This window comes from Microcaecilia unicolor, chromosome 9 (genome assembly GCF_901765095.1).
Source record: "Microcaecilia unicolor chromosome 9, aMicUni1.1, whole genome shotgun sequence".
Classification (NCBI taxonomy): Eukaryota; Metazoa; Chordata; class Amphibia; order Gymnophiona; family Siphonopidae; genus Microcaecilia; species Microcaecilia unicolor.
Window position 1 is genome coordinate 201640523 of NC_044039.1, and position 12092 is coordinate 201652614.

General features: G+C 48.9%; 1 protein-coding gene across 4 annotated transcripts in view; it reads right to left on the reverse strand.

Moving 5' to 3' along the window:
- PAPOLA (poly(A) polymerase alpha) overlaps positions 1–12092 on the reverse strand; it is a 277966-nt gene that overhangs the window by 121845 nt on the left and 144029 nt on the right. The window lies entirely within an intron of this gene.

Sequence of the window (12092 nt, forward strand, 5' to 3'; positions counted from 1 at the left end):
TCCAGTTAGAAACTGCAAGCCACACTGCACATGGGAAAAATAGGTTCTTACCGTGGTAATTTTCTTTCCTTTAGTCATAGCAGATGAAGCCATTACGTATGGGTTGTGTCCATCAACCAGCAGGGGGAGATAGAGAGCACTCAACTTTTCACAGTGCCTCATGGCCAGCTAGCTCCACTGCCTCTTCAGTATTTGAAGCTTCCAAAGCAGTATGGCAAACCGCAATGGGAATTACATGAACTTTTCTCACAGCAAACGATGGTCCCTTAACAAGGGCATGAACTCAAAAGGAGGGAATGAACACATCCTCCTGGAGGGAATAAGCTCGTCCTCCTTATTGTATAACTGGAGGGGATACATGCAACCTCCTGGCGGGAATAAACTCATCCTCCAAAACATAAACTGGAGGGAATGGACTCATCCTCCTATAAGTGAACATGAATCCTGAAGATTGTTTTCCAACTTTCTCCCAAGGAAGGAACTTCAGGAAACAAGAACAGAACCTGAAACAGATTCACAGCATACAGACAATCATACAGGGAGGGCTCATGGCTTCATCTGCTATGACTAAAGGAAAGAAAATTACCAAGGTAAGAACCTAATTTTCCCTACCTTGTCATCAAGCAGATGAAGCCATTACGTATGGGATGTAACAAAGCAATCCCTATATAGGGTGGGAACAGGTCACACCACGCGCTAGCACTTGTGCTCCAAAACGCGCATCCCTCCTTGCAGCCACATCCAGCCTGTAATGTCGGGCAAAAGAGAGCTCAGAAGCCCATGTTGCTGCACTGCATATCTCTTGATGAGAGAGTGCTCCAGTTTCAGCCCAAGAGGAAGAAATCGCTCTGGTAGAATGCACCTTAAAGGCTACAGGCGGAGACTAGCCGGCAAGCAGATAAGCTGAAAAGATAGTTTCTTTGAGCCAGCGGGCAATAGCGGCTTTAGACGCTGGAGACCCTCTGCGAGGACCTGATAGCAAAACAAACAGATGACCATAGATCCTGAAAGAGATAGTAACTCGCAGATACTGCAGCAGAGTCCTGCGCACATCCAACAGGTGCAACTGCCCAAAAGATTCTGGACACTCCTCCTTATCAAACGAGGGCAAGAAAATAGGCTGGTTTAGGTGAAACACTGAAACCACCTTAGGCATGAAGGAAGGGACGGTCCGAACCATGACCCCGGACTCTGAGAATTGCAGAAATGGGTCTCTACAGGACAGCGCCTGGAGCTCTGACACCCGTCTTGCCGAAGTAATGGCCACAAGAAAAACGGCCTTTAGTGTCAAATCTTTCTCCGATGCTCGCCGAAGCGGCTCAAAAGGAGAAGCCTGAAGGGCCTTCAAAACTAGCCCCAGGTTCCAAGCTGGACAGGGTGCTCGCACGGAAGGCCGGAGCCGAAGCACCCCACTAAGAAACCTGCCACATCTGGATGAGCAGTTAAAGACACGCCTTCAACCTTACCACGAAGGGAGGCCAACGCTGCCACTTGCGCCCGCAGGGAATTATAGGCCAAGCCTATTTGTACACCATCCTGCAAAAAGTCCAGAATCGGCGAGACAGGAGCCCGCATGGGTGTGATCGCTTTTGAAGCACACCAAGACTCAAACTGGCGCAAAATCCTGGCATAAGCCACGGAAGTGGAACGCTTGCGGGCCTGCAGGAGAATGGAAATGACTGGGTTTGAATAGCCTTTGTCCCTCAATTGCGCCCTCTCGATCGCCATGCCATAAGACCAAAGCGGCAGGCGTCCTCCATGGCTACCGGGCCCTGTGACAACAGGTTCGGTACCAGAGGTAAAGGAAGGGGAGCCTCCACTAGCATCTGTCGGAGGTCCGCATACCAAGGCCTCCTGGGCCAATCCGGGGCGATGAGGACCACTTCTCCTGGGTGCAGCCGAATCTGCAGGAGCACGCGCCCTATCAAGGGCCACGGAGGGAACACATATAGTAGGCCCGGAGGCCAGGGCTGAGTCAAGGCATCCAACCCTGCTGAGCGAGGATCTCTCCATCTGCTGAAGAAGCATGGGACTTTGGCATTTGAACTTGTCGCCATAAGATCCATCACGGGCTTGCCCCATTTAGCACATATCTGCAGGAATGCTTCGTCTGCTAGTTCCCATTCTGCTGGATCGATCTGATGCCTGCTTAATCGGCTTGCACGTTGCTCTGACCTGCAATGTGAGCTGCCGACAGAAACTGAAGATGCAGCTCGGCCCAGTGGCAAATCTGTTCGGCCTGCGTGGCCAGTGCTCTGCACTGAGTGCCGCCTTGTTTATGTAGGCCACTGCTATCATGTTGTCCGACGTCACTCTGACAGCCAATCCTTCCAGGGTCACTTGAAAGGCCAGAAGCGCCTGAAACACCGCTTTCAACTCCAGGCGGTTGATGGACCACTCCGACTCCTCAGGTGTCCATAGACCCTGGGCATGCTTCCACTTGCAATGTGCACCCCAGCCCTTCAGGCTGGCATCTGTCACTACCAGACACCAATCAGGGAGCGCCAGCGGCATTCATCGCCGCAGCATGCTGTTTGAGAGCCACTCCATGCTGAGTTGGGCCGCAGGGAGCCAAGAAAGTCTGCATTGATAATCCTGAGAAACTGGAGACCATCTTTGAAGTAGGGAATACTGTAGAGGTCTCAGGTGCGCTCTCGCCCAGGGCACCACTTCCAATGCGGCTGTCATCGATCCCAGCAGTTGGACAATGTCCCAAGCTCGCGGGCGGGGCATCCTCAGGAGCAGACGGACCTGATTCTGAAGCTTGTACCGCCTTAGCTCGGGTAGGTATACACAGCCCGAGTCTGTGTTGAACCTGGCCCCCAAATATTCTAGAGATTGCGAGGGGGTCAGGTGACTTTTGGCCATATTGACGACCCAGCCTAGAGAGTGAAGTACTGAGACCACTCTGGCTGTAGCTTGATAGCTCTCTGTTACAGAGTCTGCTCTGATGAGCCAGTCGTCTAGGTATGGGTGAACCCTGATACCTTGTTGCCTGAGCAAAGCAGCTACTACCACCATTACCTTCGAAAAGGTTCGGGGAGCTGTGGCGAGGCCAAAAGGCAAGGCCCGGAACTGGAAATGTTTTCCCAACACTGCAAACCTCAGAAACTTCTGGTGCGGGGGCCAAATTGGTATGTGCAAGTAAGCTTCTTTCAGGTCTAGAGACGTGAGAAACTCTCCTGGCTGTACCGCAGCAATGACGGAGCGCAGGGTTTCCATGTGGAAATGCCGCACTCTCAGGGACTTGTTTAATTCTTTTAAGTCCAGAATAGGGCGAAAAAAACCCCACCTTTTCGCGGCACCACAAAATAGATGGAGTATCGGCCGTAGCCGTGTTCGGCGGGAGGTACCGGGGACATGGCCCCTAACTGAATCAGACCTTGCAAAGTCTCCTCTACCGCCGCCCGTTTGGCGGCAGAACCGCATCAGGACTCCACAAACACGTCTCTTACTGGGGCATTGAATTCTATTCTGTAGCCATCTCTGATCAGGTCCAGAACCTACTGATCTGAGGAAATATTGGCCCACTCCTCGGCAAAGAGGGAAAGACATCCTCCGATGACAGGGCCGGCGCACCATCATTGAGAGGGTCGCCCCTGAACTCTAGGCCTAGAGCCGGTGGCTGCGGAACGCTTGTCCGAGCGAAAGGAGTTCCTCTGCTGAAAAACGGGCACGAGAAGTGAACCCAGCAGAACGCCCCGGGCGGTACCTTCTAGCTTCACGGAAGCGAGGTCTATAAGAGGAGTGGACCGCCTAGCCCTTGGAGGAAGGCCTCGGCCTATCTTCGGGCAAGCGCTGGGGTTTAGGATCTCCCAGGCCTTTAACAATTTTTTTTTCAACTCTCACCAAATAGGAGAAGGCCTTGACAGGGCAACTTCACCAACCTTTGCTTAGAGGCCATGTCCGCTGCCCAATGTCGTAGCCAAATAAGACGGCGAGCCGCCACTGCTACTGCCGTTTAGCCGAAGCTCTGACAATATCATAAAGGGCATCAGCCAAAAAGGACAAGGCCGACTCCAGCTGTGGAGCCACATCCGAGAAGGGCTCCGCTCCATCTCCGGGCTGTTCCACTGCCTGTTGCAACCACGCCAGGCAGGCTCTAGCAGCATAACTGCATGCAGACGTCCGAACAGTAAGACCTGCAAAAGGACCGTTTAAGTGCTGCTTCCAGCCTACGGTCTTGTATATCCTTCAGGGCAACTCCTCCTTCCACAGGGAGGGTAGTTCTCTTGTCACCGCAGTGACTAGGGCATTTACTTTAGGCCTTGCAAAGCGAGCCAAATGCTCCTCACGCAGAGGGTATAATTGCCCCATAGCCCTGGAAACTTTCAAAGGTCCCTCAGGGTCAGCCCACTGAGTGGAAATAAGCTCTTGGATGGAGTCATGCAAAGGAAAGGCTCGAGCAGGCTTTTTGGTACTAGCCATCCTAGGATTCACAGAGGAGGCCATGCCGCTGTCAGGCTCTTCAATAGAAAGGACCTGTAGGGCATCTGAAATAAGCACTGGCAGCTCATCATGGTGGAAAATCTTCACCACGGAGAGATCATCCAGATCCTGTGGTAATTCTGCACCTGACTCTGGCTCCTCAGACCACGAAGGCCTGCCAGAACTCTCCAAATCCTCACAGCCCGGGGGGGGGGGGGGGGGGGGGGGGGGGGGAGGAGGTGCACCACAATCTGAAGGGGAATTAGCCCTTCTACGCTTTTCTTTATGCCAATTATCAGGGAAAATAGCCTCAGCGGGCAGTCCCAGGCCACAATCCACCGGTGTGGGGGGGGGGGGGGGGGGAGACAATAGAAGGGGCCTCAGACAACCCTTGAGGGAGAGCTCTTTTCAGCATGGATGCTTTATGCAATAACACCACAAAATCAGGAGAGAAAAACTCGCCCTGGGCACCCAGATCCCGTCCGGGGCTAGCTGCTCCCTGAATAGCCTCAATTCGAGGTGCCCCCCCCCCCCCCCGGGCTCAGGGCTCTCCGTCTCTACGGAGGCCGCGCCATGCGGAAAATTCAAAATGGCGTCTGCTGCCAGCTCTGAGCGGGAAGAATCATCGCTCGCCATGCTCGGGCCGGCTCTTACACCTGTACAGCATGATTTACAGAGCCCTGCTGCTGACTTGCGCTTGCCACACCGGGAACAGCGCTTTACATTCTCTGCAGCCATCAATGAAAACGGTGGGAAAATTCAAAATGGCGGTTTCGCGCCAAAAACGCCCCGATCGCGGGCCCACCCCGGAGGAGTTAGAAAACACTCTTACCTCACCGGACCGAGTATCACAGCTCCGGTCCCATAGAAGAATCAAAGGGAAACCTCTGTTCCATTTTTTTTTTTTTTTTTTTAAACGCTGTGAGGAAAGCAGAGGTAATAAGAACTCCGGAGGCTCAGATGAGTGGGAAAGGCATGGAAAGTCAAACCAATGTGCCTGCATCCACTGAGTGGGAAAGGACAGGGAAAAGCAAGCTAATATATCCACATCCACGGGGGCATGGGTAAGGCAGGGAAAGGGCTAACCTATGTGCCTTCAAAGTGAAGCTGCTATAGCCTCTAACACCCCGGCTAACAACTGGCAAGCCAGGAGCCACCCCCAGGCAGATTTTTGATGGAGCTCGAAGAAGCTGCAGCCACCCTGCTTGGGGAGATAGAGAATACTGAAGAGGCAGTGGAGCTGGCTGGCCATGAGGCACTGTGAAAAGTTGAGTGCTATCTCCCCCTGCTGGTTGATGGACACAACCCATACGTAATGTCTTCATCTGCTTAATGACAAGGAAACATTGTGTATTCATTTCTTCCACAGCTCTTCCCTTCACACCCGTGGCTGTTTATTCACATCTGACTGTTTCAGTCTGCCTCAACATTGCAAGACTATCATACCTGGTGAAAAAGTCCCACTGATATGGCACGCTTAGCGAATGCTTGATTTTAATGATTGTACATTGTTGCCATGTTTTATTTATTTTATGAATTTGAAGATTCAAAATTGATTACATTACATATATGATTTGTGGTATATCAAATTTAATCCTCAAACCTAAGAAGCAAGGATATTAAATTGACTGTTTGTTGTAGACTTAATGTTTGCTTTCTGTAAATTCCTGTAAGTCACACTGCGCCTGCCCTTGGGTGGGAATATGTGGAATATAAACGCTATAAATAAATAAATAAATACCTATACTCTTTGCCTCTGACCGAGGAGGGAGAGAACTGACCATGCCAGCTTCAAACCCCCTCCCCACTGTCCAGCGGCAGACTCCTACTACTGGCAATCATCCCAAATTCCTCAAATTGTGTGGAACACAGATGCATACATGCACAAATACCCCCAACAACCCCAAATTAAGTGCACCATTATAACCAATTCCTCCCTCTTTCAAAAAATGTTTTTAAATACTAGAAAATATGCCAAAAAGAAACCCCATACTAATACATATTAGCTTGCCTAGAAAGCAGTTTCTTACCTATAGCGAAGGACTCCAGACAGTAGGATAGATAAGTGGATGACATCATCCTATGGCATGGAGATGGAGTAGCTCTCTCAGAACTAGACAATGAGCATGAGATTTAATATGAATCTGAGCCAGCTCTTGGAGAGGTGGAAAAACTATCAGATATATCCTGCTGTCTACAGAGAACCTCTGCTACAGGTAAACAACTCTGATTTCACTATCAAACAGTATGAAATCAACTAGACAGGTAGGGGGACTCCAACTGAGTTGCTTCAGGATCACATCACATTACATACCTCCAGAAATGCAACCATGCCCTAAGGTGTTAATGTGGAAGCAGGCGCCTTGGTTAAAGTAATTTTGGGCAGCCACCCATCCCCCCCCCCCTTTTTTTTTTTTACAGCAAGAGGAAGTACTTATGCAAACAGATTTCTCAACACTGTTTGGCCAAATCCGCCCTTTCTGTAGGAGTTTCAACACAACCTACTTTTCACCTTCAACATAAAACTGAAGAACTATTCAAACAATTAAGAAACCAAATAGTCTTGACTGCATAAGTCTTCACACCCTTTGACTCTGCAAAAAGGGGGGTTCCACCACCATAAATCATTTAGGATAAGTGACTAAACTCTGCAGAGTGGGGATACTTAAGCTTTTGCCATTTTTAACAGAACAGTTCAAAACGCTCTCCATTTGGCTTTACATCTGTGGACTACAGATCTTCAAAAACAATTGACAGATTTTTTAAAAATTGGATTCCAGGTCTGGGCTTTGACTGGGCCACTTGAGGACATTCACTTTCTTCTTGAGCCTCTCCACTCCATTGCTGCTTTTCCTTTGTACAAGAGGCTCACTGTCTTGCTGAAAAGCAATTCTCCCCAGTCCCGGCTGCTTGACAGCTCTGCGACTGAGTTACTAGCAGTGGATGATTTGGTGGCAAACTAAATTGTATCTGGGGTGCTTTAAAAGAAGTATGTGATCCCTCTTCACAAAAGTGGTGACAGAGAAGAAGCTGGAAACTATAAGCTAATAAGACTCACTTTGGTTATTGGAGAAGCAATGCAAGTGTTGCTGAAAGGATAGTGAATTCCTTGGAATCCAATAGGTTACAAGATCCGAGACAATATGGTATGAACAAAGGTAAATCATGCCAAAATGAATTTGACTGAACTCTTTGACTGGGTGACAAGAGACCTGGACCGAGGACGTGCACTCTCTTGACAGGCTAAATTAGGACCCAAAGTGGTGAACTGGATTAGGAACTAGTTGACAGATGCCAGAGGGTGGTGGTAAATGGAATTCACTCAAAGGAAGGGTGAGTAGTGGAGTGCCTCAAGGACTGGTGCTGGAGCAGATTCTGTTCAATATATTTCTATGCCAAAGGGTTAGAAGGTAAGGTTTGCCTTTTTGCAGATACCACCAAGATTTGTAACAGTCTTTTTGTATCTTGCTTGCCATAATTGCTATTTTTATTATCTACTAGTAAAAAAGCCCCGTTTCTGATGCAAATGAAACGGGGGCTAGCAAGGTTTTCTTCAGAGTGTGCATATGGGAGTGTGTGTGTCCGTGCCCTCTGCCCTCTCTCCCTTCCCCTGTGCTGTCTGTCCCCTCCCCCTCCGAGTCCAGTGCTTCAGTGTTAAGTTTCCTGCTGTGCTGTGTTTGTGTTACAGAGAGAGTGAGGGCGTCTCTGTCCCCTTCCCCCTCTGAGTCCTTCACTGTTACAGAGAGAGGGATTTCGTGCTGTGCTGTTTTCCTTCACTCATGGGGAAACCGGATATCTCTGGCGCTTCACACTTCCGGCTGGAGGCTTCACGTTGGTGGTGCCTTTTATATATAAAGATAATAAATATATATTTCCACATAGTAACATAGTAAATGACGGCAGAAAAAGACCTGCATGGTCCATCCAGTCTGCCCAACAAGATAAACTCATATGTGCTACTTTTTGTGTATATCCTACTTTGATTTGTACCTGTCCTCTTCAGGGCACAGACAGTATAAGTCTGCCCAGCACTATCCCCGCCTTCCAACCACCAGCCCCATCTCCCACCACCGGCTCTGGCACAGACCGTATAAGTTTGCCCAGCACTATCCCTGCCTCCCGCCACCGGCTCTGCCACCCAATCTCGGCTAAGCTCCTTAGGATCCATTCCTTCCGAACAGGATTCCTTTATGTTTATCCCACGCGTGTTTGAATTCTGTTACCGTTTTCATTTCCACCACATACCGCGGGAGGGCATTCCAAGCATCCACTACTCTCTCCGTGAAAAAATACTTCCTGACATTTTTCTTGAGTCTGCCCCCCTTCAATCTCATTTCATGTCCTCTCGTTCTACCGCCTTTGCACCTCCGGAAAAGGTTCATTTGCGGATTAATACTTTTCAAATATTTGAACGTCTGTATCATATCACCCCTGTTTCTCCTTCCAGAGTATACATGTTCAGGTCATCAAGTCTCTCCTCATACGTCTTGTAACGCAAATCCCTTACCATTCTCGTAGCTTTTCTTCGCACCGCTTCAATTCTTTTTACATCCTTCACAAGGTACGGCCTCCAAAACTGAACACAATACTCTAGGTGGGGCCTCACCAACGACTTATACAGGGGCATCAACACCTCCTTTCTTCTGCTGGTCACACCTCTCTCTATACAGCCTAACAACCTTCTAGCTACGGCCACCACCTTGTCACACTGTTTCGTTGCCTTCAGATCCTCAGATACTATCACCCCAAGTGTCACGTCTGTGGCCGTGACCACCCTCAGCCTTACCTTCTTTCTGGGGGTCAGCAGCTCTGCTGGCTTCTGTGTTTGTCTTGTCTCTAGTCTCTGGGCTGATTGTTTCACTAGACCTCACCTGTGTGGGCTATGCCTTTCTAGAGAGCCAGCATCCAAGATGGCTGCCGCTGGCTCTGTGCCAGCTTCCAAGATGGCTCCTGCTTGTCTTTCCTGTGGGCTCACTTCCTATGTTTGTCAAGCCTCTATTTGGGGTCTGTGTACTTCCTGCTTCTGCCCTACTGCTGGTGACTCATCAGTGAGAGCCTTCATAAGGAAGTGCTGTGCTTGCAGTCAGGGCCTTTGCATAAGTGTTATGCTCTTAGGTCAGGTCAGGTTAGTAAGTGTCTGCTGCACTACTGCTTCGCCTCTCTCTGGGTTCCAGCCCAGTTTCTTTCTGTGTCTGTCTCTCTGTTGTCCTTCCATGGGGGGGTCTTCCCTGCCACTGTCTGTCTGTGGACTGCGGGTCCTTCCTGGCTTACCCTGTGTTTGGGGTGAAGCCTCTGTTCCTGGCTTACCCTGTGTTTGGGGTGAAGCCTCTGCTCCAGGCTTACCCCTGTGTTGGGGTGAAGCCTTTGTCCGGTTTTGTTCTCTGTCTGTTTGCGAAGCCTCAGCCTTTGTGGGTTCCCCAGTCAGTGTGTGGAACGGCTGTGGCTTCAGACCCTTGGCCTGTTCTTCCTGGTTACTCTGCTGTGCTGCCTGCCCAAGACCCTTGGCCTGTTATTCCTGGTTTGCTCTCTTTACCCTGAACCCTGCCTTACCTAGCCTGTGTGCCTACCCTGCTTGTATATCCTGAGGGTATATCCTGACTCCTGTATCTGTCTGGCTAGTGTGTTTTCCTGGGTGATTATTCCTGTATCCTGTCTCCACCTAGCTAGAGGGTTTACCCTGTGGGTATTCCCGGATCCCTGTTCTGCCTAGTGTGTTGCTGCCCTAGTCCTTGCTCCTGCTAGCTTCTGTACGCCTTGTGTTCCTTGGTCTGTCTTCTGGGTCTTGCTAGTGGCTGTGCTGCAGCACACTGTCCGAGTCTAGTTCCGTGCCCTGTCACCCTCGTGTATCCCAGACCCAGGGTGGGTCCTCTGGATCTTCAGTTCCTGCCTTATCCTGCAAGTCCTGCCGGCCGCCTGCACTTCGGAGCTCAACTCCGGAGGAACGGTGGCTAGGTGCAGGTGAAGCTGTTCCTGTCTCATCTGTTCTAGTTGCCTGCCTTGTTCTACTCCAGTCCAGAGTTCCAGTACTGCTCTTCTGTGTTTCCAGTCTCGAGGTGGTCTTGCCTGCCGCTCCTCGGCAGTGGCCCAAGGGCTCACGAACTCCAGTCCTGCCTCGAGGACCTGGCAGAATGCCAAGGCCCTCGAGAACGCAACACCAAGATCCCTCTCCCCGTTGGGAACAGATTAACTCGGACCCTAGGGCAACTTTAGGGGCAGGCTTCTCTCTTGCAATTAAAGTCCAGAGTAATTACTATCCGGCCTGACATCTTTCCCTTAGTGTCAATGAAGATGAGGATGAACCCGTCATCTTCCTTGGTAGGGGATAGGACAACGACTGCTCCCAAAGGCCCCTATCGACACTCAGCCGTGCATGATCAAATGCTCAATGCTGATGTGTAGCCAGTGCTCGATGCAGCTTCAGGAGGCATGGAAACCAATACTGATGTACTGGCCTTATCTATGCCAAAAATGCATTTGTGCTGCTTCTCACCACAAGCTCACCCCTCTGAGATCTGTGACCACAGAATACAATGAGAGGGTGCAAGACCAAATCCCAGGCTTTGAAGGTACCGGGATGGGTATTTATTATGGATATGGTCACACCAGAACACTTCTGAAAACCACTGGGACTAGTCCTGAAAAACAGCCACAGCGAAGTTAGATGATGAAAGATATCAGGTGCTAAAGGCTTACCAAGGCCAAAATCAAGTCAAAGAAAAAAGGGAAACAAACATGATTGAAAAACCTAAGGCCATCTACTAGGAAAAGTAAACACAAACAGCTGATCCAAAAATGGTAATTTTACTGATACATTTAAATACCCAATATGGCCATGTTTCAAAATGTCTTCATCAAGGGTGAAACTACAGACAAAAATAAAAAAAAGACACAAGCTTATAAATAAAATGTAAATGGCCAAAAGCTTATAAATAAAATGTAAATGGCCAAATCTAAAAAAAACAAAAAACAAAAAAAAAAAACCAACCATGTACAATCAAATAGAAGAAACATTTACTAAAACAAATATGTTATCAATCAAAATTATGCGCACATAAGCATAATTAAACACATTAAAAAGAATTCCAAACACAAAAACACAAGACAAATATCACTGTACATAAAGCTTTCATAAAGTCTTGTTTGGGGAAATTTTCTACCAAAACTAACACCTTATTTTAAGAAACCAGAAATACGTCTATGCCTCCTCACATTAGTCAACAGGGATAGCTAATTATTTTTTATGACAACATCCAATGTCATACCCTGTGTCTAATAGCTCAACAGCGGGAAAAACAGGAATTAAATCAATTGCTTAGTAAGATGTCCACTTGTTTGTTGCTTTGGAATGCATACAAAGAGACAAAAGATTTTTCATGTATGTGAACTGTAGATTATATATAAATTTATTGATAGAAAGTAGAAACAGAGAAATTGAAGGCAGATAGAGACTTTATGGCTTACCCAAGTCTGCCCATCCATGCCATCTATATCCCTTCCTTTCCCTTAGAGACCAGGTATACATATGCGAAGCTTTCCCCCCCCCCCCCCCCCCCCCCCCCCCCGGTTACTTCTGTCTGTTCCCTTTCACCTTCATCCTATGCCCCCCTCATTACAGAGCATCCATTCAACTGAAACTTTGCTCCTGTGCATTTATGCCGTGAAGG